At 37.8% G+C, this 22,770-nt stretch overlaps 1 pseudogene across 1 annotated transcript in view; it reads left to right on the forward strand.

Annotated features, from left to right (window-relative positions):
• Nucleotides 1-22,770, forward strand: part of LOC144282214 (14-3-3 protein theta pseudogene) — a 48,515-nt pseudogene that overhangs the window by 7,596 nt on the left and 18,149 nt on the right. The window contains exons 3-4 of the transcript XR_013350554.1: nt 7,957-8,266; nt 8,980-9,194. The product of XR_013350554.1 is annotated as a 14-3-3 protein theta pseudogene (transcript). The remainder of the gene's footprint in view (nt 1-7,956; nt 8,267-8,979; nt 9,195-22,770) is intronic.

The raw sequence follows: 22,770 nt of genomic DNA on the forward strand, positions 1-22,770 counted from the left end.
GACAATTAAGTTCTATTGAAAAGCTCTAACTACTCTTTCCGCTCACGTTGCCTATTCAAAATTATGTGCATGCTATGACTTTTAACACCGTCTCTGGAAATTGTTAGAAATCTATGCTCAGGCTGTGAGATTGACTCCTAAGCGTAATTCAGCTCAGAGGGCATCCTGAACTCCAAATACATTTTTAAAGGAAGAGGAAGAACTCATTTCTTTCTGCTACTTGCCTAGACTACACGTTCCCAGTTGTAAATATGTTTTTCATTTCAATTTCAAGAGAGTGTATAAAAATCTGTTTATCACAATTATGGAAACATGAAAAGCATAGAACACATAATACCTTAAATTTCCAAATTTGTGATAATAACAATGCGAAAAAATTATACCTTACTTTTTTTATGAAAGCTTTACTTTCTTTTCCTCAACCACTTGGGATTATTCAAAACATACTTACTTCTATAATACTTTCTTGAGAAAACCAAATTTATTATTTCACTGAAGACTGTCCAAATGACTTGCGTTACTTTCTATTTTTTTACATTTATGAAATTATATATTGCTAGGATAGATTATTCCAGTTAGTTTTGTCTAATCTGTATTTATACATCTGTGAACTGACAGTTCAAAAGTAATTCAATTCATATAAACCAGACTGTACATTAATTCTTTCAATTTTAATAAGTTACCAGTTTTTACTGGGTCCAAGGCCTATCCTGTTTACAAAAAAAAATAAGTGTCAGTTACTCCACCTCTTTTTTGAAATGAATGGGAAGCTAGCAAGAGCCCTCACCCTATAAACTAACAGTGTTTCAAAACTGCCATTTGTGCTCTTCTCTGCTGGGAATGAAGGTGCCATACATACAACATCATCAGATAGCAGCTATCTACCCACCCCACCCAGCAAGGACAAGTGCTACCTTGATGCCTTTTGTCAAATCTCCTAGGTATTTATGATCTTTCTCACTCCTCCAGAACACTGGAGCCCAGAGGTGACAAGGTGAAGAAGGAAGGCACCTACCCTATATTCCAGTAGTATCTGTCCAAAGCATTCTTGTCAGGTTCACTTCCTCTGTGCTAGGTCCTGTTGATACTCTCCCCTAGTTGTTTTCAGTCAGTTCCTATGGGAGCCTAATTTGTGCTGATCTATATGCACAGGCAGTTGAGACCAGACTCTCAATCCCATTCCCCCCTGGTTTCCTTTAACCTTGATCTCTGTAATACCTTCCTGAAATGTACAGCAGTTGGGATACATATATTTTTTATTTTTAAATATTAACTCCTTTCCACAAATGGCCAAACACTTTGCCTGTTGTGGTGCCATATTGTGTTATTACTTCTAACTTTTTTTTGCTGTCAGCCAGTAGTCTTGGACCTAACATTGTTTGCCTCCCTACCCCTCTGAAATTATTATAAAGGCAGTACATCATATGAATACAATGATCTAAACTAAGAACCAGGGAAATTCTAGAAGAAAATGACCCTTAAAAAAAAAAATTCTCATGAATAAGGGACACAGAGAGGCAGAAACCTAGGAAGAGGGAGAAGCAGGCTCCCCACAGGGAGCCTGATGCAGGACTCAATCCCAGGACAACCGGGATCACGCCCTGAGCCAAAGGTGAGACACTTAACCACTGAGCCACTCAGGTGCCCCTAGAAGAAAATGACTTTTATGTAATAAATAAAGGCAAGAAAAAAAAAGGGGAGAGCACTATTATGTAATAAAATAGGCTCATCAGACATATCAACCAAATGGAATATATTGACCTCTTTTAGATTCCGTTTTCAAACCACTTTTATAAACAGACATTAATGAGACAATCATGGAAATACTAATACTGATTGGATATTACATGATATCAGGAAATTTTTAATCATCTTAGGCATGATAATGATATGTGATTGGGTTCTGTTTTTTTTTAATGTCTCACTTCTAAGAGATAGATACATACTGTATAATTGGGCCCTACTTTAAGGGGGAAAAAAAACAACCTTCAAATGATGTCACTTTCTTTTCTCTACCTGTAGGTCAAATCCATGGGAATGTATTCTACAACTACTGCTTGTTATTTTCTACTCTTAAGATAGTAATCATTTCCTCTTTATCATGTCTCTATTTTTTTAAGATTTTATTTATTTACTTGAGGGAGAGAGAAGCAGACTCTCTGCTGAGCAGGGAACCCGACGTGGGCCTCAATCCCAGGACCTGAGCTGAATGCTTAACCAACTGAGTTATCCACCCAAGTGCCCCATGTCTATGGTTATTTTTGGCAAAAGTATTCAAATCAAAAGCAACTCATGCTATCTGGTATTTGCTCCAGACCTCTATTAAATTACTGTGAAAGACCAAATATCATAAGACCTGTGTAAATAAATCTAATTAAGCACATTAACATGTTCAAATTTATATAAAGCATTCTGCAAATACAGATTACTCTAGCTAGAGATGCTAAGAAGCAGATGTACTGATCTCCTTGGCATTCACATGATTCAGCTACAAATAGAATTTGAACAGATTCCAAAAGCACAATTGTCAAATTCATAAAAAGTAGCAAAAAAAAAAAAAAAAAGTCAAGTGAAAGCTTAGGCTTGCCTTGAGAGCACTGACTTTTCTGGGGGAAAAAAGTTAAAAGTATTCTGTTAATGTTTTATTTCTTATGTGCTAATATTTAACAAGAACTAAGTACTTTCATTTTATGCAGAGATGTTCCCATTAGGTTAACAATGATAATCCAGAAACTGTTATGAGTAAGTATTACTATTAAGCCCAACAGAAATCTCAAAATCAATTTAATCAAGGGGCACCTGAGTGGTTCAGTTAGGTGAGCAGCCGACTCTTAATTTAGCCCAGGTCACATACTCAGGGTGCTGGGATCAAGCCCCACGTTGGGCTCTGCACTCTGAAGGGAATCTGCTTGAGGATTTTCTCTTCTTTCCTTCTGCCCCTCTCATGCACGTGCTTTTTCTCTCTTTATAATAAATAAATCTTTAAAAACAAATTTATTTATTTATTTTTTTTTTTTATTTATGATAGTCACACAGAGAGAGAGAGAGAGAGAGAGAGAGGCAGAGACACAGGCAGAGGGAGAAGCAGGCTCCATGCACCGGGAGCCCGACGTGGGATTCGATCCCGGGTCTCCAGGATCGCGCCCTGGGCCAAAGGCAGGCGCCAAACCGCTGCGCCACCCAGGGATCCCTAAAAACAAATTTAATCAATATTACAAAGTTCATCAGTAAAAATTTAGGTCACTGAAGTAGTACAGTGTAGTGGGATTGAGCTCCAATTCTAGCATCAAGATACATAATGTTAACCCTCTCATTTACTAGCTGTGAGACCTCACCAAGGCTCTTTCCTCATCTGTAAAGTGGAGTTTAAAAAAATATTTTTTTTATTTTTCAGTGTTGTGATAAGAATTAAAGAACTCAAAGAAAACAAGAGAAAACCTCAAGAAACAAACTATTATGATTACTATCTTTGGGGAATATTACATCATATGCAATATTACTAACTATATTTTCATTTTACTTGATTGTAAAAGAATTACACACAGAGTATATACTCTACCAATCTTCCATTGATAGAAAGACTTTGTGGCAACTGGCCTAATTCTGAGAATTGTAGAAGATACATAGGTGGACATAACCTCAGGCCCTGGAAATAGATTTATTTAAGAATCTCTACAATCCCCAATTCATTTTTTAAAAAAATATTTATTTATTTATTCATGAGAGAGTCAGAGGCTGAGGCAGACACAGGCAGAGGATAAAGCAGGCTCCATGCAGGGATCCTGAAGTGGAACTCAATCTCAGATCCCAGAATCACGACCTGACCCAAAGGCAGATGCTCAACCACTGAGCCACTCAAGCGTCCCTACAGTCCCCAATTCAAATATCAGGTTTCACATGTGATGTGAGAATGAAAGCCATTTCTTTAACAACCAGGGGGTAAATTCGATTTGAGTTGTACTTGCCGTTCAAGTAAGACTTAAAACAGACATTAGAGTGTTGCAATACATGAAGTCAACACTCTAGGCGAGTCCTCTCTTGCCAAACTTCTTTATGATAAATCATAATAAAATTTATCTCTAAGCACAATGTGGTAATGCATACATTTTTTTATTCTTCTGCCCTTACAATGTCATTTAGTAATCCAACACACCTTCATTATGATATTCAGTAAATGTAAAAATTGACTTTGGAATCTTTGAGAGCTATTAGTTGCGAAGATATAGTGGATTCGAGTTAAACATTTTGGGCTAGAATAATTTTTTTTTTAAAGATTTTATTTATTGGGGCAACCCGGGTGGCTCAGTGGTTGAGCATCTGCTTTAGCTCAGCGTGTGATCTTGGAGTTCTGGGATCGAGTCCCACGTCGGGCTCCCTGCATGGAGCCTGCTTCTCCCTCTGCCTGTGTCTCTGCCTCTCTCTGTGTGTCTCTCATGAATAAATAAATAAAATCTTTTTTTTAAGATAAATACAATCTTATTTTAAGATAAATAAAAATTTTTAAGATAAAATCTTTTTTTTTCAAGATTTTATTTATTTATTCATGAGAGACACAGAAAAAGAGAAAGGTAGAGACACAGGCAGAGGAAGAAGCAGGCTCCATGCAGGGAGCCCGACGTGGGACTCGATCCAGGGACCCCAGGGTCACGACCTGAGCCAAAAGCAGATGCTCAACCACTGAGCCACCCAAGGGCCCCTGGGCTAGAATAATTATAGGTAATGTAGTATATTTTTTGTATAGCATCTTTCATGTTATTGGATTAATGCTCAATTACTGATGCTTAGACTGATAATTAATGATATGGCAGTCTCATTCCTATTTTATAAACTTATAACCAGGAAGTAATTTGTATGACATTATTTTGATGCCATGCATATGCCCATTTCCTTTTCAAACATAAACCATGAGGGTTTTGGGGGGTTTTTTTTTAATTAATTAATTTATTTATTCATGAGAGACCAAGATAGAGGGAGGCAGAGATGCAGGCCAAGGGAGAAGCAGGCCCCATGCAGATAGCTTGACATGGGACTCAGTCCTGGGTCTCCAGGATCACACCCTGGGCTGAAGGCAGACACTAAACTGCTGAGCCACCCAGGGATCCCCAAACCTCATGTTTTAACACTTGTTGAAAACCCTTGCACGAGTCTATAATTTCAATAAGAATTGCAAAATAATTTTAATACCATCATTTATTCTATATTCTGACTGTTTTGTTTTGTTTTGTTTTTTCAGTAAAATAGAGCTTTCCTTTGTCCCTAGAACTATTTGGTTACCTTAAAATATGTTTCATACAGGAAAGGAAAAATAAATAATTCCTTACTTTTAGTTAGTAATTTTCAGAGTTAAAGATAATTTGGAGACCAATGAGGAAATCTGAATTTGGGTTTTAGATAAGATGAAAATTCATTGACCTGGAAAGGTAGAGATTGTTAATTTTTAAAAAAGTAAATATATTGTAAAACAACACTAAGTATGAAATCATTTTGGTTAAAAATACATATATATATTTATATGTATCTGTAGGATAAATAAAGGCATGGAAAGATATACAATGAGCTGTTAACAGTGCTAATAGATGGGAAATATGGTTGTTTTTATTTTTCTAGTTTACTTATATATAGTTTCCAACTTTCTACCATGCATCTACTGTTTTCATAGTAACAAAAGTTTATTTTTTTAATTTTTATTCATTTATTTTTAAATGACTTTTTTTTTTAAGATTCTATTTATTTATTTAACAGAGAGAGAGAGAGCATGAGCAGGAAGGAGAGGCAGAGTTAGAGGGAGAAGCAGGCTCCCCACCGAGAAGGGAGCCTGACAATGGGGCCTTTGCCCAGGATCCTGGGATCATGACCTTTGCCAAAGGCAGATGTGTAACAACTGAGGCACTCAGTCATCCCCCAGAAGTTTTTTTTTTTTTTTTTTTTAAAGAAAATTACTATCTCCTACTGAGCCTACATATAGCTTCTGAGTCAGCATCAACATGAGACTGTAAACATTCTAGCATGAAGGATTGCCAGGACACCAACCAATGTGGTCACTTCTTTAAAGCCTCTCTGCTTGCAGATTGCCTTGGCCTTTGCATCACAGGCCTACCTCAGCACTGGATCCATGGAGCCTTTGCACTGTACCAGTCTTCAGGAATTGGCAACATAGATATGTGCCTCTGTTGGCCTTGGGCAGAAACACTTCTTTTTTAGGTCATCACATTAGTTTTCCAACTACCTTTCTGACTCTTCCTCATTCTCTTCTGCAAGTTTATCTTTCTCTACTATTTATTTATTACTCCAAAATTTAATACTCAGCCCTCTTTTCTTTTCATTCTTCTTCCTAGAAAAGAGAGGAGACCTTGGATCTTGTGTTCTCATTCTTTTTAATTTAGTATGTATCTCCAGCCTAATCCTCTCTCCTAAGCAACATAAGCACTAATTATTGTACTCCCTACTTAGACATTTATATGTTTATGAATTTATATATTTACATGTTTAGGTGCTCCCTACCTGGCGCTTATAATATGAATCTGCTACTTTCAGAACTTTAGGGAAGAGTAACTTCCATTTTTATTTCTGTCACCTTCCATAAGCAGAAAGACTTATTTCATTTAATTGGTGATTGAAAAAGAAAATAAGACCCAGCCTCTTTCTTGCCATATTTTTCAAATCTACCTACCCACAACATATTATGCTCTGTTTTGTTTCTTATTCTGTGTAATAAACTAAACACACATGCATCAGAGCCTACACTTGCCTTCTTTAGGCCTGAGTCCTGAACCTCATTCTTTCTACTGTTGACTTCACTGAGTGTGGAGAGCAGTGATTCTGCCCAAATTTATCTGTTCTGCAGGCCCAAAATTTCCTTTTATTATGCCATATCTCATTTGGACTTGGAAAGAAGTATTGAAAAGCCTGGTTAGTGGCCGTACATTGAAGTTATATTGCCCAAGCAGCTATATCAATAAGAACGCAGCTTTTCAATCTTTCCCTATCTGGCTCCCTAGCAATTGGTTCTGAATTCAGAAGAGAGTTAAGGCATATAAGCAGCCGTCACTGCCTAAGCCCCATTATTGATAGAACAACTTTATCCAAAAATGGTTGTTTAATGAGATCCTAGGTCCGATAAAAGGAATGGAAAATGAAATTTTGGCAGTCTAACAAGAGAATAAAAGATCCCAGAATAAAATGATAGCAATTATCAGAGAATCAGCAAAATGGGAATTTGTTCATTTATACCTGAATGCCTACTGTGTGTTAGGCATTGCTCCAAGGAGAGGTTTAAAGAGTTAGAATACTTTAAACGAAAGTTACCTGATAATCTATGGGGGGCCTGGGTGGCTTAGTTGGTTAAGCGTCCAACTTTTGGTTTTAGCTCAGGTTATGATCTCATGTTGTTACGCTTCAGAGCTCTGCAGGCACCTTCTACTTCTACTTAAAGATTCTCTTCTTCAAGTGCCCCTCCCCTGATTTGTGGCCTCTCTCTCTTAAATAAATCTTTTATTTTTTTTTAAGTTACCTGTACTCTAATTTAACTGAGTTTTGAATCTTTATTATAATCAACAATGAAGGAATGATTTTTAAATTTTTTTATTTATTTACTTATGATAGTCACGGAGAGAGAGAGAGGCAGAGACACAGGCAGAGGGAGAAGCAGGCTCCATGCACTGGGAGCCTGATATGGGATTCGATCCTGGGTCTCCAGGATCGTCCCCTGGGCCAAAGGCAGGCGCCAAACCGCTGCGCCACCCAGGGATCCCGAAGGAATGATTTATATTCAAAGCTGATATGATTGATTCAATATAACACTTGAATGCTTCTTGTTTATCAAACAGTTCCCATACCATATCCAATTGAATCATCAAAATAACTCCATGAAGTAGAACAAAATAGTCTGTTATGCTGCAGTTGAAAAAAAAAAAAAGTCAATTATTTGAACAGTGATTTCTTTTTTTTTTTTTTAAGATTTTATTTATTTATGCATGAGAGACAGATAGAAAGAGAGGCAGAGACACAGGCAGAGGGAGACACAAGCTCCATGCTGGGAACCGACATGGGACTCGATCACAGGTCTCCAGGATCACACCCTGGGCCGAAGGCGGCACTAAACTGCTGAACCACCCGGGCTGCCCGAGATTTATTTCTTATTCCAAAATGTTGGCTCTGGCTGCAGTGAACTGTCTTCCATGTGATGACATGATAATCTAGGCTCTTTCAACTGTTATGCCCAAGATTGGGAATCCGAGAAACCACCAAGGAGCTGGCACCGATGCAAGTACATGAGGGTTTATTTACAAACTCGAGCTTGGGTCCAAGTATACTCTATACAGCAGAGCAGGGACTTGGACCCCGAAGTGGGTTACAGCTGGGTTTTTTTTTGGGCTGGTCTAGGGGATTTTCAGAAGGGGTGGAGGAATTTTTTTTTTTTTCCATTCCAATATGGGGGAAAGGGTAGGGGAGTTTCTTAAGATCTGATGTGGGATTCTCTGCCGAGGGCATTCTGAGCTTTATTGTCTTTCTGATATGGGATTCTCTGCCTAGGACAATCTGCAATTTTTCCTATAAAGTTCAGTTCTTATTCCAGGGACCTAAGATGGCTATACTTGTGCTAATGCTAAACTTGAGGTGGAATGGCCTTAATTTTTCTCAGCCTCCACACAACCTTGTGGTTACACCATCTTCATATGAGTCTTTGTTCCATGATTGCCCCAGTAGGAGAAGAACTGGGGAATTTCATATTGGTCCTTCATGGCCTCATCCAGAAACTGACACATGTATAGGAATTTAGTTCTATACAACTGAGAATGCTCATAGTCTCTTCTGCAATTTTAATGTGTTTTCCTATACATGATGCTGTTTCTGAAGTAGTTAGTTGCCCCCTGCTGGGCATATAATTATAAAATTCTTAAAGGTAGGTGTGTCTCAGATTGCATGTAATGACAAACTTCTGAGATGCATTAAACTTTTTCTTTTTCTTTTTTTTTAAAGATTTTATTTATTCATGAGAGACACACAGAGAGAGGCAGAGACATAGGCAGAGGGAGAAGCAGACCCTCTGCAGAAAGCCTGATGCAGGACTCCAGCCCAAGACCCGGGATCACTCCCTGAAGAGAATGCTCAACCACTGAGCCACCCAGGCATCCTGAATTAAACTTTTTCATCAAATGAATTCACAGTGGATTTCCAGTGTTCAGTTGAGATATGTAAGTTAACCCAGAGCTCTTAAATACAATCTTCTTTCTATAACATGCATTTCATATTTTATATCTTTTCAAGTCCTTTTTAAAACCATGTAGAGATAAATTATCAAGTTAAGAGGGAAAAATAGCACTTGTTCAAGTGTTTTAAAAACTATTTTTACCTGTCTCTGCTTCCTTACTCTGGCTAATATTGGACAAGGCACTTTAACTTCTTGATATCTATTTCCTCATCTGAATATGAATATGACATGCACTATAAACTACATATTTAAAGTATAATTTGATAAGTTTGAATCATATATTCAACTATGTACTACTGCTAGTGTGGTTCAAGATAGCTCAAGATAGTGAATACATTTATCATTCCCAAAAGTTTATTATTTTTATTTTCTTTAAGATTTTATTTATTTGAGAGATACAGAGCAAGCACAAGTGGGCAGAGGGGCAAAGGGAGAGGGAGAGAGAATCCCAAGCAGACTCTTTACTGAGCAGGGAGCCTGACCCAGGGCTGGATCCCACAACTCTGAGGTCATGACCTTAGCTGAAATCAAGAGCCAGAGGCTTCACCAACTGAGCCACCCAAGCACCCCATTCCCAAAAGTTTTTTCGTGCCACTTTGTATTTCTTCTTTCTGTCTCCTGCTCCTCCCAGCCCTCCTTATCCTCCAGTAACCACTATTGTGCTGTCATTATAGATTAGTTTGTATCTTCCAGAGAAAAACAGAAATTTTAAGCTCACTAGTTTATTTATTTATTTTTTAAATTTATTTTTATTTATTTATGATAGTCATACAGAGAGAGAGAGAGGCAGAGACACAGGCAGAGGGAGAAGCAGGCTCCATGCACTGGGAGCCCGACGTGGGATTCGATCCCGGGTCTCCAGGATCGCGCCCTGGGCCAAAAGCAGGCGCCAAACCGCTGCGCCACCCAGGGATCCCTAAGCTCACTAGTTTAAAGACTGAAATGAGGTATGGGAAAGCTTAAATTCTTTTTAAATATAAAAACTTTTTTTGACGGGCAGCCCCAGTGGCCCAGCAGTTTAGTGCCACCTTCTGCTCCAGGTGTGATCCTGGAGTCCCAGGATCAATCAAGTCCCACGTCAGGCTCCCTGCATGAAACCTGCTTCTCCCTCTGCCTGTGTGTCTGTCTCTGTCTCTCTGTCTCTTGTGAATAAATAAATAAAATCTTCTTAAAAAAAATAATAAAAACTTTTTTTGAGATTCCCTATCTTGAAGCCTGAGGCAACCGTGTAATCCAATTGTTAAAAGCTTTAACTTTTTTTTAAGTTTTTAAAAATATTTTACACTGACCATGTAGCCAGTGTAATCTTAAGATAACCATTTTAGAAATTTTATGTGAGAATTATAATAATTCACTGTGCTAGCCATGGTATCCATATAACTCTAATTCATATCCTTTTCTTAAGCACCCCTTTGGTTTTCCTTCTTCATAACTCTTTCCCCAAGTGTCACAGTTTTTCTTTCTTTGTAATTCCCTCCCTACCAAACATATGACCTGACAGTCTCATTTCACCTTTATGATTCAACAAATAACTTGCCCAAAGTAAAGTGAGTGATAGTCACTCTACCAAAGTAGAATGAGTGGTGGTGACAGATACCATGGAAATAGAGGTAACTGAAGAAACTAGTGTTTTGGTGTGATAAATGTTCTTTAATAGTTTTCTCCTTTATATTCAGACTTTTGTTGCTCTTTCTGAGCTGTTGAGCTCTGCCAGGTGCTTACTTGATAAAATCCTCTCTCCACAACAGAAATTAATTGAGCTCCTCTTATCGGCTTAGCCCAATCTAGTGTCCAGGGCAAGTTCTGCCTTTCCAGAGGAGAAATACTGTATCTGGGAATCCTTTTGTGTGCTTTATTCTATGAAGTTTTAACATTACATTTGGCGTTGCATCATTAGTCTTGAGAAATTATATGGATTGGCAGATAGACCCTAAGGGAACTCCCAGTGATCTCTATCTACATATTAATGCTCCTACCTCCAAATATAGATTGTTAACCTAAAAAATAAAAGTCGTTTATTTTACCAGCAAACATGGATTTATTCAGGAAGAACAGAGAATTGCAATTCAGGATAAGCAAGTTACAGCAACATTATTGGCAAGTCTACCAAAGGGAAGGATTTATTTTATGGAAAAGGAAGAAGTTTGCAGGGGTTGTTTTGCACAAAACATTGGGAAAAAGTAGGAGTCTAGGATAATGAAAGTTTCTCATTGGCTGAGTTGCAGGGGGAGCTAATTCCTTGTAGCAGATGCAGTGTACATCTTTCCTTCTTGGGGCCTGTAACTGATGATTCTTTCCTGTTGAGGATTCTTTTTTTAGGGGTCTGTAATTGACAATTCTTCCTATAATTGACATTGAGGGTATGGCTTCCCATTCCAGCTCCCCCTTCTATTATACCAGGTTCACTTTAGTGAGGTTTCCCCTTATTAATTTTTACAAGGTGAAGCCTATAAATTGTTTCTAACCAATAGAATATGGCAAAGGTAGTAAGATATTACTCCCATAACTATATTACATTATATCATAGGTGTGGTAGGATACATCACTCTCCTCATTAATGCTACATTATGTAAGAATCCATCTTGTTAGCAGAATTGTTCTTTCCCACTTCCCCGCTGGCTTTGATGAAGCAAGCTGTTATGTTGTGACTACCTACAGAAAGGACCATGTGGCAAGAAACCCAGGTGGCCTCTAAAAGCTGAAGACACTGGCTGACAGCCAGCAAAAGACCTCTGAAGCTCTTATTCCTACAGCTGCAAGGAAATGAATTCTGTCAAAAATCTGAGGGAGTCTGGAAGAAGATTCTTCTTCACTTGAGCCTCCAGATGGGAACACAGCCCAGCCAATACATTCAGTGTAGCCTGGAGGGACCCCAAAGTGGAAATCCCAAATAAGCTGTGCCTGGGCTCTTAACCCACAGAAACAGATATAATAAAGGGTGTTATTTTAGGCCACTAAATTTATGGGATTGTTACACATAAATAGAAAAATATACAGATTTTGGTACCTAGAAGTGGGGTGCTATTGTAACAAATACCTAAAAGTGTGTCTGTGGTTAGAAGCTGGAAGAATGTTGAACAGTGTGATAAAGCCTAAATTGCCATGACCAGATTATCAGTAGAAATGTGGAACTGAGGACATTACCAGAAGGAAGTGAGGAACATGTTTTTGGAAACTAGAGGAAAGGGAATCATAGTGGCAGACAGCTTAGCCTTAGTGGCAGACAAATTTGTCTCCTGCCGTTATGTTGAAAGCAGAACTTGTAAGTGATGAACTTACTATATAGTTAAGATTCCCAAGCAAAGTGTTGAAGGTTACAACTGGCTTATTCTTCCTACTTATAGTAAAATTCAAGAAAAGAGACAATTTAAGGGAAGAACTGTTAAACAAAAAGGAATCGGGACTTGATGATTTTGAAAATCTTCATCCTCCCTAGATAGTAAAAATACTAATACTAGGAGATGGGTCCTGAACACTGAAAAAAGCTTGCCCTAGAAAAAATGCCCAGAGAGTAGTAACTCCACAACCATTTTTTTAAAACCTTAAATAGATCGAAGGTCAAGGTGCTTAATCACACAAAGGGCTATTTCAGGAGATTGAGGGTGTGCCTCAGATCTTCTCAATCAAACCATTGGGCCTCTAAGAAGTTTAAAGGTGCTATTCCTCAGCCCTAGGCTCTCAGCAGGAGCCAAAGATAGAGATGAGATTATTTTGAAACAAACTGTAGATTGTGCGTCTTTGTCTAAATGAGGAGTAACCCTCATTGAAATACTTGAAGACCCACCAAGTTCTTGAGGAATTTATTTCTGCAGAAACAGTGCCAGCTTGGAATGAGAAAGAGTGTAAAACAAAAGGAAGCTGTCAGACATCCCTCCCCCATTTTATTGGCAGGAAATAGGCAGATAAACCTGCTCATCTGTGAACACATGCTACCTTCCATAAAAAAGGAAGGATGACTCAGAGGGCTGAACCAAGAACCCAGGGGGCAGAGCCAAGGGCCTTGCAGGATGATCCCCAAGCTGAAGAACCTAATTAAGGAACATTCACCCAGTTGTATTTCAGAATGCTATGGACTGAGCAACTTACCTTTCATTTTACCTTTTTTTAACCTTAATTTCCCCCATTTGAGCTTGAATGTCTCTAACTGTCATACTGAATCTGTACCACCACCTGAACGTTGGGTATAGTAGAGGCAGACAACTTGTTCCTTTAGTTTTTCAGGTCCATAGGTGAAGAGTAATTGTACCCAGGAACTATTATTTTCTGAGTCCACTCAAAACTGGCAGCCTTCCAAGCTACCCCAAGTGTTGTATATGATGGTTCTCTGTGTCTTTTTCTTGGGTAGTAGGATACTTCTCCCCTCATTCTCCCTTCCAGTTTCCCACTAGTACCTTCTAGGCTGAACCTAACTAGAAGCCAGTTGGCAAACAGATACTGGGAAATATGGTTCAACCTGGTCACGTCCTGTGATTCAGAGTGTAGAGCAGGGAAGAGTCTGGGAAGGATGGCTCTCAGAAAAAATAGGTTAATGACTACCACAGAGTCTGCACTTAAAATGCTGTTTGTACCTAGAAATCTGCTACAACTCAGCCCTAATTTGATCTGTTCTCTTATGAAAGATTAAACCCTCCTCCCCATTTCTATCCTGTTTTTGTCAGTATCCTTTTACATCTTAGGTCAGCATTTGCTTTTTTCCTTTATTGACTGTCTGATTGATAAGACCATTGCCTACCATCAAGACAAGTAATTGGACCATTTTTCCTTTTCATTATTGAATTCCCCCAATAGCAATAATAAATTGCTCCACTTTATAATGTCAAAACTTCCTTTCCACATTAACTATATTTTCCATTTTCCTTGTCCTTCATCTCTTTCACTATGCTGTAGCCATGTACAACTAGTTTGGGGAACTACAAACCATTTAATCTGGCATACAGATGCTCTTTCATCAAATTGATGCAGTTTCCAAGGGCTACTCCAATTTATATCAGGGAAACTCTTGCATATAAGAGACCAGATTTGGGGCTGGTTATGAAAATCTCATCCCTAAAGCCCTCTAAACATTATCTAATCTCTTCTTGGATCTCACCCCCACCATCAAGATCATAAAACTGAAACTCCTCTTCATTTTCTCTATCTATCCCGTATTTCACCATTTTCTACTCCTCTAAATCAAAATAAGCACCCCAGTTTCTTGAAGTCCACATTCTCTACTTGCATTCTAGTGAATGATACAGATTATGAGCTGACCACGTTGTGGAGGCCGAGAAAAATTAAGGCCATCCCACCTAAAGTTTAGCATTAGCACAAGTACAGCCATCTTAGGTCCCTGTGAATAAGAGCTGAACTTTAAGGGAAAAACTGCAGAATGTCCTCAATGTCCTCGGCAGGTAATCCCATATCAGAAAGACAACAGAGCCCACGCCCGTGGTAGAAAGTCCCATCTTAGAATTCTTCCATCCCTTCTGGAAATCCCCTAGACCAGCCTATAAAAAACCCAGCTGTAACCCACTTCGGGGTCCAAGTCCCTGCTCCGCTGTGTCGGGTATACTTGGACCCAAGCTCGAGCTTGCTAATAAACCCTCGTGTGCTTACATCAGTGTCAGCTCCTTGGTGGTTTCTCGGATTTGCAATCTTGGGCACAACAGCGTGATCACCTGATGACCTAACTATAGTGAAGTTAATTGTATTTTTCTTAACTAGAAAGGGTATACTTCAGAAGAACAGATCTAGGACCTCCACACCCAAATCCACACACATGACCTGAGCCACACCCTGACACTGCAACTAGTCAGGGTGATCTGTCACCGGTAAACCCAATCCCAGTCTGTCTTCAAGAGGCTACCTTGAGGAGGGGGCGTGAGAACTCTGACCAAATAAAGCTAAAGTTTGGATCAGACATCAATAAAGCAGGGGATGCAGATAATCCTAACTTCACCTGACTTTCTGCTGCTTTGATCCAAGACAGATTTGAACAATTTCTGAACCAAAAATACATAGCCTCTTACACAAGGGAGCTACCCATTCCCTATCTTTTTCCTAAAAGTCCTAAAAAGACTGCCAAGGGTAGCAGTTCTTAAATATTTGGTCTCAGGATCCCTTTATGCTTTAAAAATTTATGGAGAATTCAAAAGAGCTTTTGTTTATATGGATTATATTTCTTGATGTTTACCGTGTTAGAAAATTTAAACCACGATTTTTAAAAATTTATTGATTCCTTTAAAAATTACAATAATAAACTCATTATATTTCAACATAAATAAACATATATTCCATAAAAATTAACTATTTTCCCAAATAAGTTAGTGAAAAGAGTAGTATTGGTTTTACATTTTTTTGCACATCCCTTTATTTTTTTTAAATAATGATTTATTTTATTTATTTTTAAAGGTTTTATTTATTTATTCATGACAGACACACAGAGAGAGAGAGAGAGAGAGAGAGAGGCACAGGCACCGGCAGAGGGAGAAGCAGGCTCCATGCAGGGAGCCTGACATGGGACTCAATCCGGGGTCTCCAGGATCACACCCTGGGCTGAAGGCAGTGCTAAATCACTGAGCCACCTGGGCTGTCCCCTGCAAATCCCTTTAATGGCTGGCTTTATAGAGGACAGTTCAATTCTTTTTAAATTAAAATTTTTTTAAATTAATTTTAGATTTTATTTATATATTTTTTAGAGAGAGAGAGAGCATGGGGTCATAGGGGAGAGGAGAGCAGGAACAAGCAGACTTGGTGCTGAATGCGTAGCCCAACACTGGGCTCGATCCCACAACCCTGAGATGATGACCTACGCCAAAATCAAGAGTTGGATGCTTAACTCACTGAACTACCCAGGTATATCCCCTTTTTCATTTTAATTGAAATATTATTGGGACACCTGGGTGACAGTGATCATCTGCCTTTGGCTCAGGGTGTGATCCCAGGATCTGGGATCAAGTCTCACATCAGGCTTCTTGCAGGGAGCCTGCTTCTCCCTCTGCCTATGTCTCTGCCTCTCTCTCCCTGTGTCTTTCATGAATAAATAAATAAAATCTTTTCAAAAATATTATTGACATGCAATATTAGTTTTATGTGTACAACATAGTGATTTGACAATTATATACATTACAAAATGCTCAGCACAATAACTATAGTTACTATCTCTCACCATACAAAGTATTACAATATTATTGACTATATTCTCTATGCTATACTTTTCATTTCTGTGACTTATTTATAACTGGAAGTTTGTGCCTTTTAATTTGCTTCTACTATTTCACCTATCCCCTCAACTCCTTCCCTTCTGGCACCACCAGTTGTTCGTTGCATTTTATGGGTCTGTTTTACTTTTTAGATTTTGTGTATAAGTAAAATCATATACCTGTCTTTCTCTGACTTCTTATACTTAGCATAAACCCCTCCATATCTACCCATGTTGTTGTGAAGGCAAGATTTCATTCTTTTTTATGGCTGAGTAGTAGACCATTGTGTACGTATATCACATCTTTATCCATTCATCTATTTATGGATGCTTAGGTTGCTTCCATATCTTGACTGTTGTAAATAGTGCTATAATAAGCATAGAGCTGCACATATATTTTTGAATTAGTGTTTTTATTTCTTAATGTAAATATCCAGAAGTGGAAATACTGGTTTGTATGGTATTTCTTTTTTTTTTTTTTAAGATTTATTTATTTATTTATTTATTTGAGAGAATGGGAGAGAGAATGCACATCCAGGCACACATGAGTGGGGAGGGAGCAGTGGGAGAGGGAGAGAAGCAGACTCCCCTCTGAGGGAACCTGATAGGGAGTTGATCCCATGACACTGAGATCATGACCTGAGCCAAAATCAAGAGTTGGACACTTAACTGACTGTGCTACCCGGTACCCCTGGTATTTCTATTTTTAATATTTTGAGGTAACTATACTGTTATCCATAGTGGCTGCACCAATTTGCATTCCAGTCACAAATAGTATATAAGGGTTCGTTTTCTCCACATCTTTGCCAACGCTTGTCTCTTTGATCCTAGCCACTCAGACTGGTGTGAGGTGATAACTCACTGTGGTTTTGATATGTAATTCCCTGATGATTAGTGATGTTGACCATCCTTTCATATGTCTGTTGGCGATCTGCATGTTTTCTTCCTAAGAATGTCTATACAGATCCTCTACCCATTTTTAAATTGGATTGTTTTTATGCGTGTGTTGAGTTGTATGAGTTCTTTATTTTGGATATTAATCTCCTGTTGAATATATCATTTGCAGATATTTTCTTTTTCTTTTCTTTTTTTTTAAGATTTTATTTATTCGTGAGAGACACAGAGAGAGGCAGAGACACAGGCAGAGGGAGAAGCAAGCTCCATGCAGGGAGCCCTATGTGGGACTCAATCCGGAACTCCAGGATCATGCCCTGGGCCAAAGGCAGGTGCTCAACTGCTGAGCCACCCAGGTGTCCCTGAAGATATTTTCTTTCACTCAATAGGTTGCCTTTTCATTTTGTTGATCATTTCCTTTGCTGTGCAAAAGCTTTTCAGTTTAATGTAGTCCCATTTTTAAATTTTGCTTTTATTTCCCTTGCTTGAGGAGAGAGATCCAGAAAAATACTGCTAAATCCAATTTCTAAGAGTTTATTGCCTATGTTTTCTTTTAGGAGTTTTATGGTTTCAGGTCTTACATTTAGGTCTTCAATACATTTTGAGTTTATTTTTGTATATGGTATTAAAAAAATGGTCTTATTTCATTCTTTTGCATGTAACTGTCCAGTTTTCACATATCATTTATTGAAGATACTCTTTTCCTCACTGTATATTCTTGCCACCTTTACCATAAATTAGTAGACTATAAGCATGGATTTATTTCTGGGCTCTCTGTTCTGGTCTATTGATTTATGTGTCTATTTGCGCCAGTATCATACTGTTTTGATTAGTATAGCTTTGCAGTATAGTTTGGAATCTGAGCTTGTAATTCCTCCAGCTTTTGCTCTTCTTTTTCAAGATTGCTTTGGTTCAAAAAAAAAAAATAAGGAAAAAGATTGCTTTGGTTCCATACAGATTTTAGAATTATTTATTTTAGTTATATGAAAAAATAATATTGATATTTTGATAAGGATTGCATTGAATCTATAGATTGTTTTGGGTAATATTTTAACAATACTAATTATTCCAGTCCATGAGCATGGTATATCTTATCATTAGTGTCATCTTCAATTTCTTTCACCAGTGCTTTATAACTTCCATAGTACAGATCTTTCACCTTCTTATTTTTTTCCCTAGGTATTTTATTCTTTTGATGCAATTGTAAATGGGATGATTTTCTTAATTTCTTTTTTCTGCTACTTTGTTATTAGTGTATAGAAATGCAACAGATTTATATACAATTCATTTTGCATCCTGCAACCTAAATACATTTATTTGTTCTAATAGTCCTTTGGTGGAGTCTTGAGGGTTCTCTACATACTGTATCATGTCATCTGCAGATATGACAGTTTTACATTTTCCTCCCCAATTTGGATGCCTTTTATTTCCTTTCCTTGTCTGATTTCTATGGCTAGGACTTCCAGTATTATTTTGAGTAAAAGCAGTGAGAGTGGGCATCCTTGTCTTGTTCCTGATCTTAGAGAAAACACTTTCAGCATTTCACCATTGAGTATGATGTTAGCTATGGGTTTGTCATATATGGCCTTTAATTCTGTTGAGGTATGTTCACTCTAAACCCACTTTATTGAGAGTTCTTATCATAAATGGATGTTAACTTTCGACGAATGTTTTTTCTATATCTATTGAGATGACCATATGATTTTTATCCTTTATTTTGTTAATGTGGTGTATCACATTGATCGTTTTGCTAATTTTGAGGCATCCTTGCATCCTCAGAATAAATCCCACTTGACATACTGAATGATCCTTTTGATCTATTTTTTAAGTTTTAATTTTAATTCAAGTTAATTAACATACTAATGTATTTTTTAATTCAGTTTGGTAATATTTTATTGAGGATTTTTGCATCTGCATTTACTAGGAATATTGGTTTGTAATTTTCTTTTTTTGTACTGTCCTTGGTTCTGGTAGAATGAATTTGGAAGCATTCCTTCCTCTTCTATTTTTTAGAATAGTTTGAGAAGAATAAGTACTAATGCTTCTTTATTTTTTTAAGTATATTTTATTTGTTTATTCAGGAGACACACAGAGAGAGAGGAAGAGACATAGGCAGAGGGAGAAACAAGCTCCCTGCAAGGAGCCTGATATGGGACTCGATCCTGGACCCCAGTATCATGCCCTAAGCCGAAGGCAGAGGCTCAACTTCAGAGCCCCTGAGGCATCCCCTAATTCTTCTTTAAATGTTTGGTAGAATTCACCTGTCAAGCTATCTGGTCCTGGGCTTTTGCTTGTTCAGAGTCTTTTTTTTTTTTTTTACCAACTCAATTTTATTACTAATAATTGGTCTGTTCAGATTTTCTATTTCTTCCTGATTCGGTCTTGGGATATTGTATGTTTCTAGGAGTTTATTTCTTCAAGGTTATCCAGTGTGTTGGCATATAACTTCTCATAGTTGTCTGTTATAATTGTTTATGTTTCTGTGATGTTGGTTATAACTTTTCTTTTGTTTCTGATTTTACTTATGTTATCCCTCTGTTTTTCTTGATGAATCTGGCTAAAAGTTTATCAATTTTGTTTATCTTTTCAAAGAACCAGTTCTTGGTTTCATTGATCATTTCTGTTGTTTTTTAGCTCTGTTTCATTGTTTCTGCTCTGATCTTTATTTAGTTAGAGCTTTCCACTAACTTTAGGCTTTGTTTTTCTTTTGGTAGTTCCTTTAGGTGTAAGGTAACTTGTTTATTTGGGATTGCCCATATCACTTCTGTTCCTGGAAAAAATTCTATGATCACTGTTCCTCTGGCATGTGTCCTAAAATTATAGCCTAGGCACTTTCAAAGCTTCTCTCCTGGATCTCAGACCTAGTGATACAGCATGCTGGTCCTTTAGGAGCCAAGACTCAGTTTTCTATAGTCCTCTGGCTCTTCTAGTGTTAAGCCCCACTGATTTTCATAGCTCATGGTTAAGTTCACTGATTTTCAAAGCCAGACATTGTGGGGGCTTGTCTTCCCAGGCAGGTGCCCGAGGCTGGGGTACTCATTGGGGAGCTTTATCCCTTGCTTCTCCACATCAGTAGGTTGCTGTACTAGTGGTTTGGTTCTTCGCCAAGTCTCTACCCTTCCTATTTTCTTGATATGGACTTCTCCTTATGACTTTACCTGTGGAAGATCCATTCTGCTAGTCTTCATGTCATTTTCAGAGTGAATTTCATTACATGTACTTGTTGCCTTCATGTGCCCATGTGAGGACATAAGCTCAGGATTCTCCTACTCTGCCACCTTCCCCTGCCTATTGGTGAGCTCTGCTTTCTGTAACACAAAATCATTCTTGTTCATACATCATGATTGTTACTATTTAAACAGGAGAGTATTGTTAGCATTAGTGGACATTTTATTTACAAAGGAAGCTACCTTCTGAGTAGGGTTGCCATAGAGCAAATTCAGGACAACTCAATTCTTCTATCTACTTCTGTATTCAATCTGTTCTGATATTTGTTTTGGTTGAAATAAATTTAAAAAATCCAGTCTCATACACATATGTAATTGGAAAAGGAAGGAACATTTTAATAGTTTTTTTAAAAGATAATTGTGAATATTCTTCTTTGATATCACACCACTGAAACCTACAAGTGACGGTTTCTTAAATGTGGAATCTGAAATCATATGAATGGACATTCATATACTGTAACATTAAAAGCTACTGATATATTATGGTGACAAATACTGTAAGTTGTTTTCATTGAAGTGACAGACTTCACTAAGTTTTGAGACAATGTCTGCCAAATACCCAAGTCTGAATAACCACTCTTTGTCATTCTTTTTTAAGTTTTATTTTATTTAAATTTAATTAATTAAGATATAGTGTATTATTAGTTTCAGAGGTAGACGTCAGTGATTCATCAGTTACATATAACCCCAGTGCTCATTACATCAAGTGCCCTCCTTAATACCCATCACTCAATTATTCCATCCCCTCGCCCACCTCCCCTCCAGCAACCCTCAATTTGTTTCCTGTAGTTAAGAGTCTCTTATGGTTTGTCTCCCTCTCTGATTTTGTCTTATTTTATTTTTCCCTCTTTTTCCCTATGATCCTCTGTTTTGTTTCTTAAATTCCACATATGAGTGAAATCATATGATAATTGTCTTCCTGGCTTATTTCACTTAGCATAATACCATCTAGTTCCATCCACATTGTTACAAATGATAAGATTTCAAATTTTTTTGATGGCTGAGTAGTATTCCATATGTATATATAACCATATGTGTATATATATACATATAATGTATACACATTGCATTTTCTTTATCCACTCATCTGTCGATGGACATATGGCTCTTTTCATAGTTTGGCTATTGTGGACATTGCTGCTATAAACATTGGGGTGCAGATGCCCCTTTGGGTCACTACATTTGTATCCTTTGGGTAAATACCTAGTAAAGCAATTGCTGAGTGGTGGAGTAGCTCTATTTTTAACTTTTTGATCTCCATACTGTTTTCCAGAATGGCTGTCCCAACTTGCATTCCCATTAACAGTATAAGAGGGTTCCTCTTTCTCTGCATTCATCCCAACTTTTGTTGTTTCCTGACTTGTTTATTTTAGCCATTCTGACTGGTGTGAAGTGGTATTTCATTGTGGTTTTGATCTGTATTTCTCTGATTCCCAGTGATGTTGAATATTTTTTCATGTCTGTAGGCCATTTGTATGTCTTTGAAGAAATGCCTGTTCATGTCTTCTGTCCATTTCTTTTTTTTTTTAAGATTTTATTTATTTATTCATGAGAAACATAGAGAGAGAGAGAGAATGGCAGAGACACAGGCAGAGGGAGAAGCAGGCTCCATGCAAGGAGCCCGATGTGGGACTCGATCCCCGGTCTGTCTCCAGGATCACACTCCGGGCTGCAGGCAGCACTAAACGGCTGCGCCACCACCACCGGGGCTGCCCCTTTCTGTCCATTTCTTAACTGGATTATTTGCTTTTGGGTATTGAGTTTGACAAGTTCTTTACAGATCTTGGATACTAGCCCTTTATCTGATAAGAGATTTGCTTATCAGAATCTTCTCCCATTCTGTAGTTGTCTTGGTTTTGTTGACTATTTCCTTTGATGTGCAAAAGTCCCAGGAGTTCATTTTGTCTGTCATTCTTTCAAGTAAAAGTGTTGTTCCATATAAAAAGTGGCTTGTTCAACTCACAACTGAATCACATAAATCCTTTTCCTCAGGACAACCATTGTGCCTTGGTATGCAGCAGGAATGCTTTGTGCTCTTTGTATCATAGATTTTTAAAAGACATTGAAAAAAAAATAAAATAAAAGACATTGAATCATCAGCAGTTCAGATTAAATAAAATTAGTAATCATTGCTATTTTATCAAGCATATTATTAAATGAAACTCTTTTTTTTTCTTGTGAGTATATAACAGTAACCAATTCAATGGCTATTAGTATAGGCTGGTATCACTGCCTTGATTTCTATTAATGTACCAGCA

This window comes from Canis aureus, chromosome 13 (assembly GCF_053574225.1).
Source record: "Canis aureus isolate CA01 chromosome 13, VMU_Caureus_v.1.0, whole genome shotgun sequence".
Taxonomy (NCBI): Eukaryota; Metazoa; Chordata; class Mammalia; order Carnivora; family Canidae; genus Canis; species Canis aureus.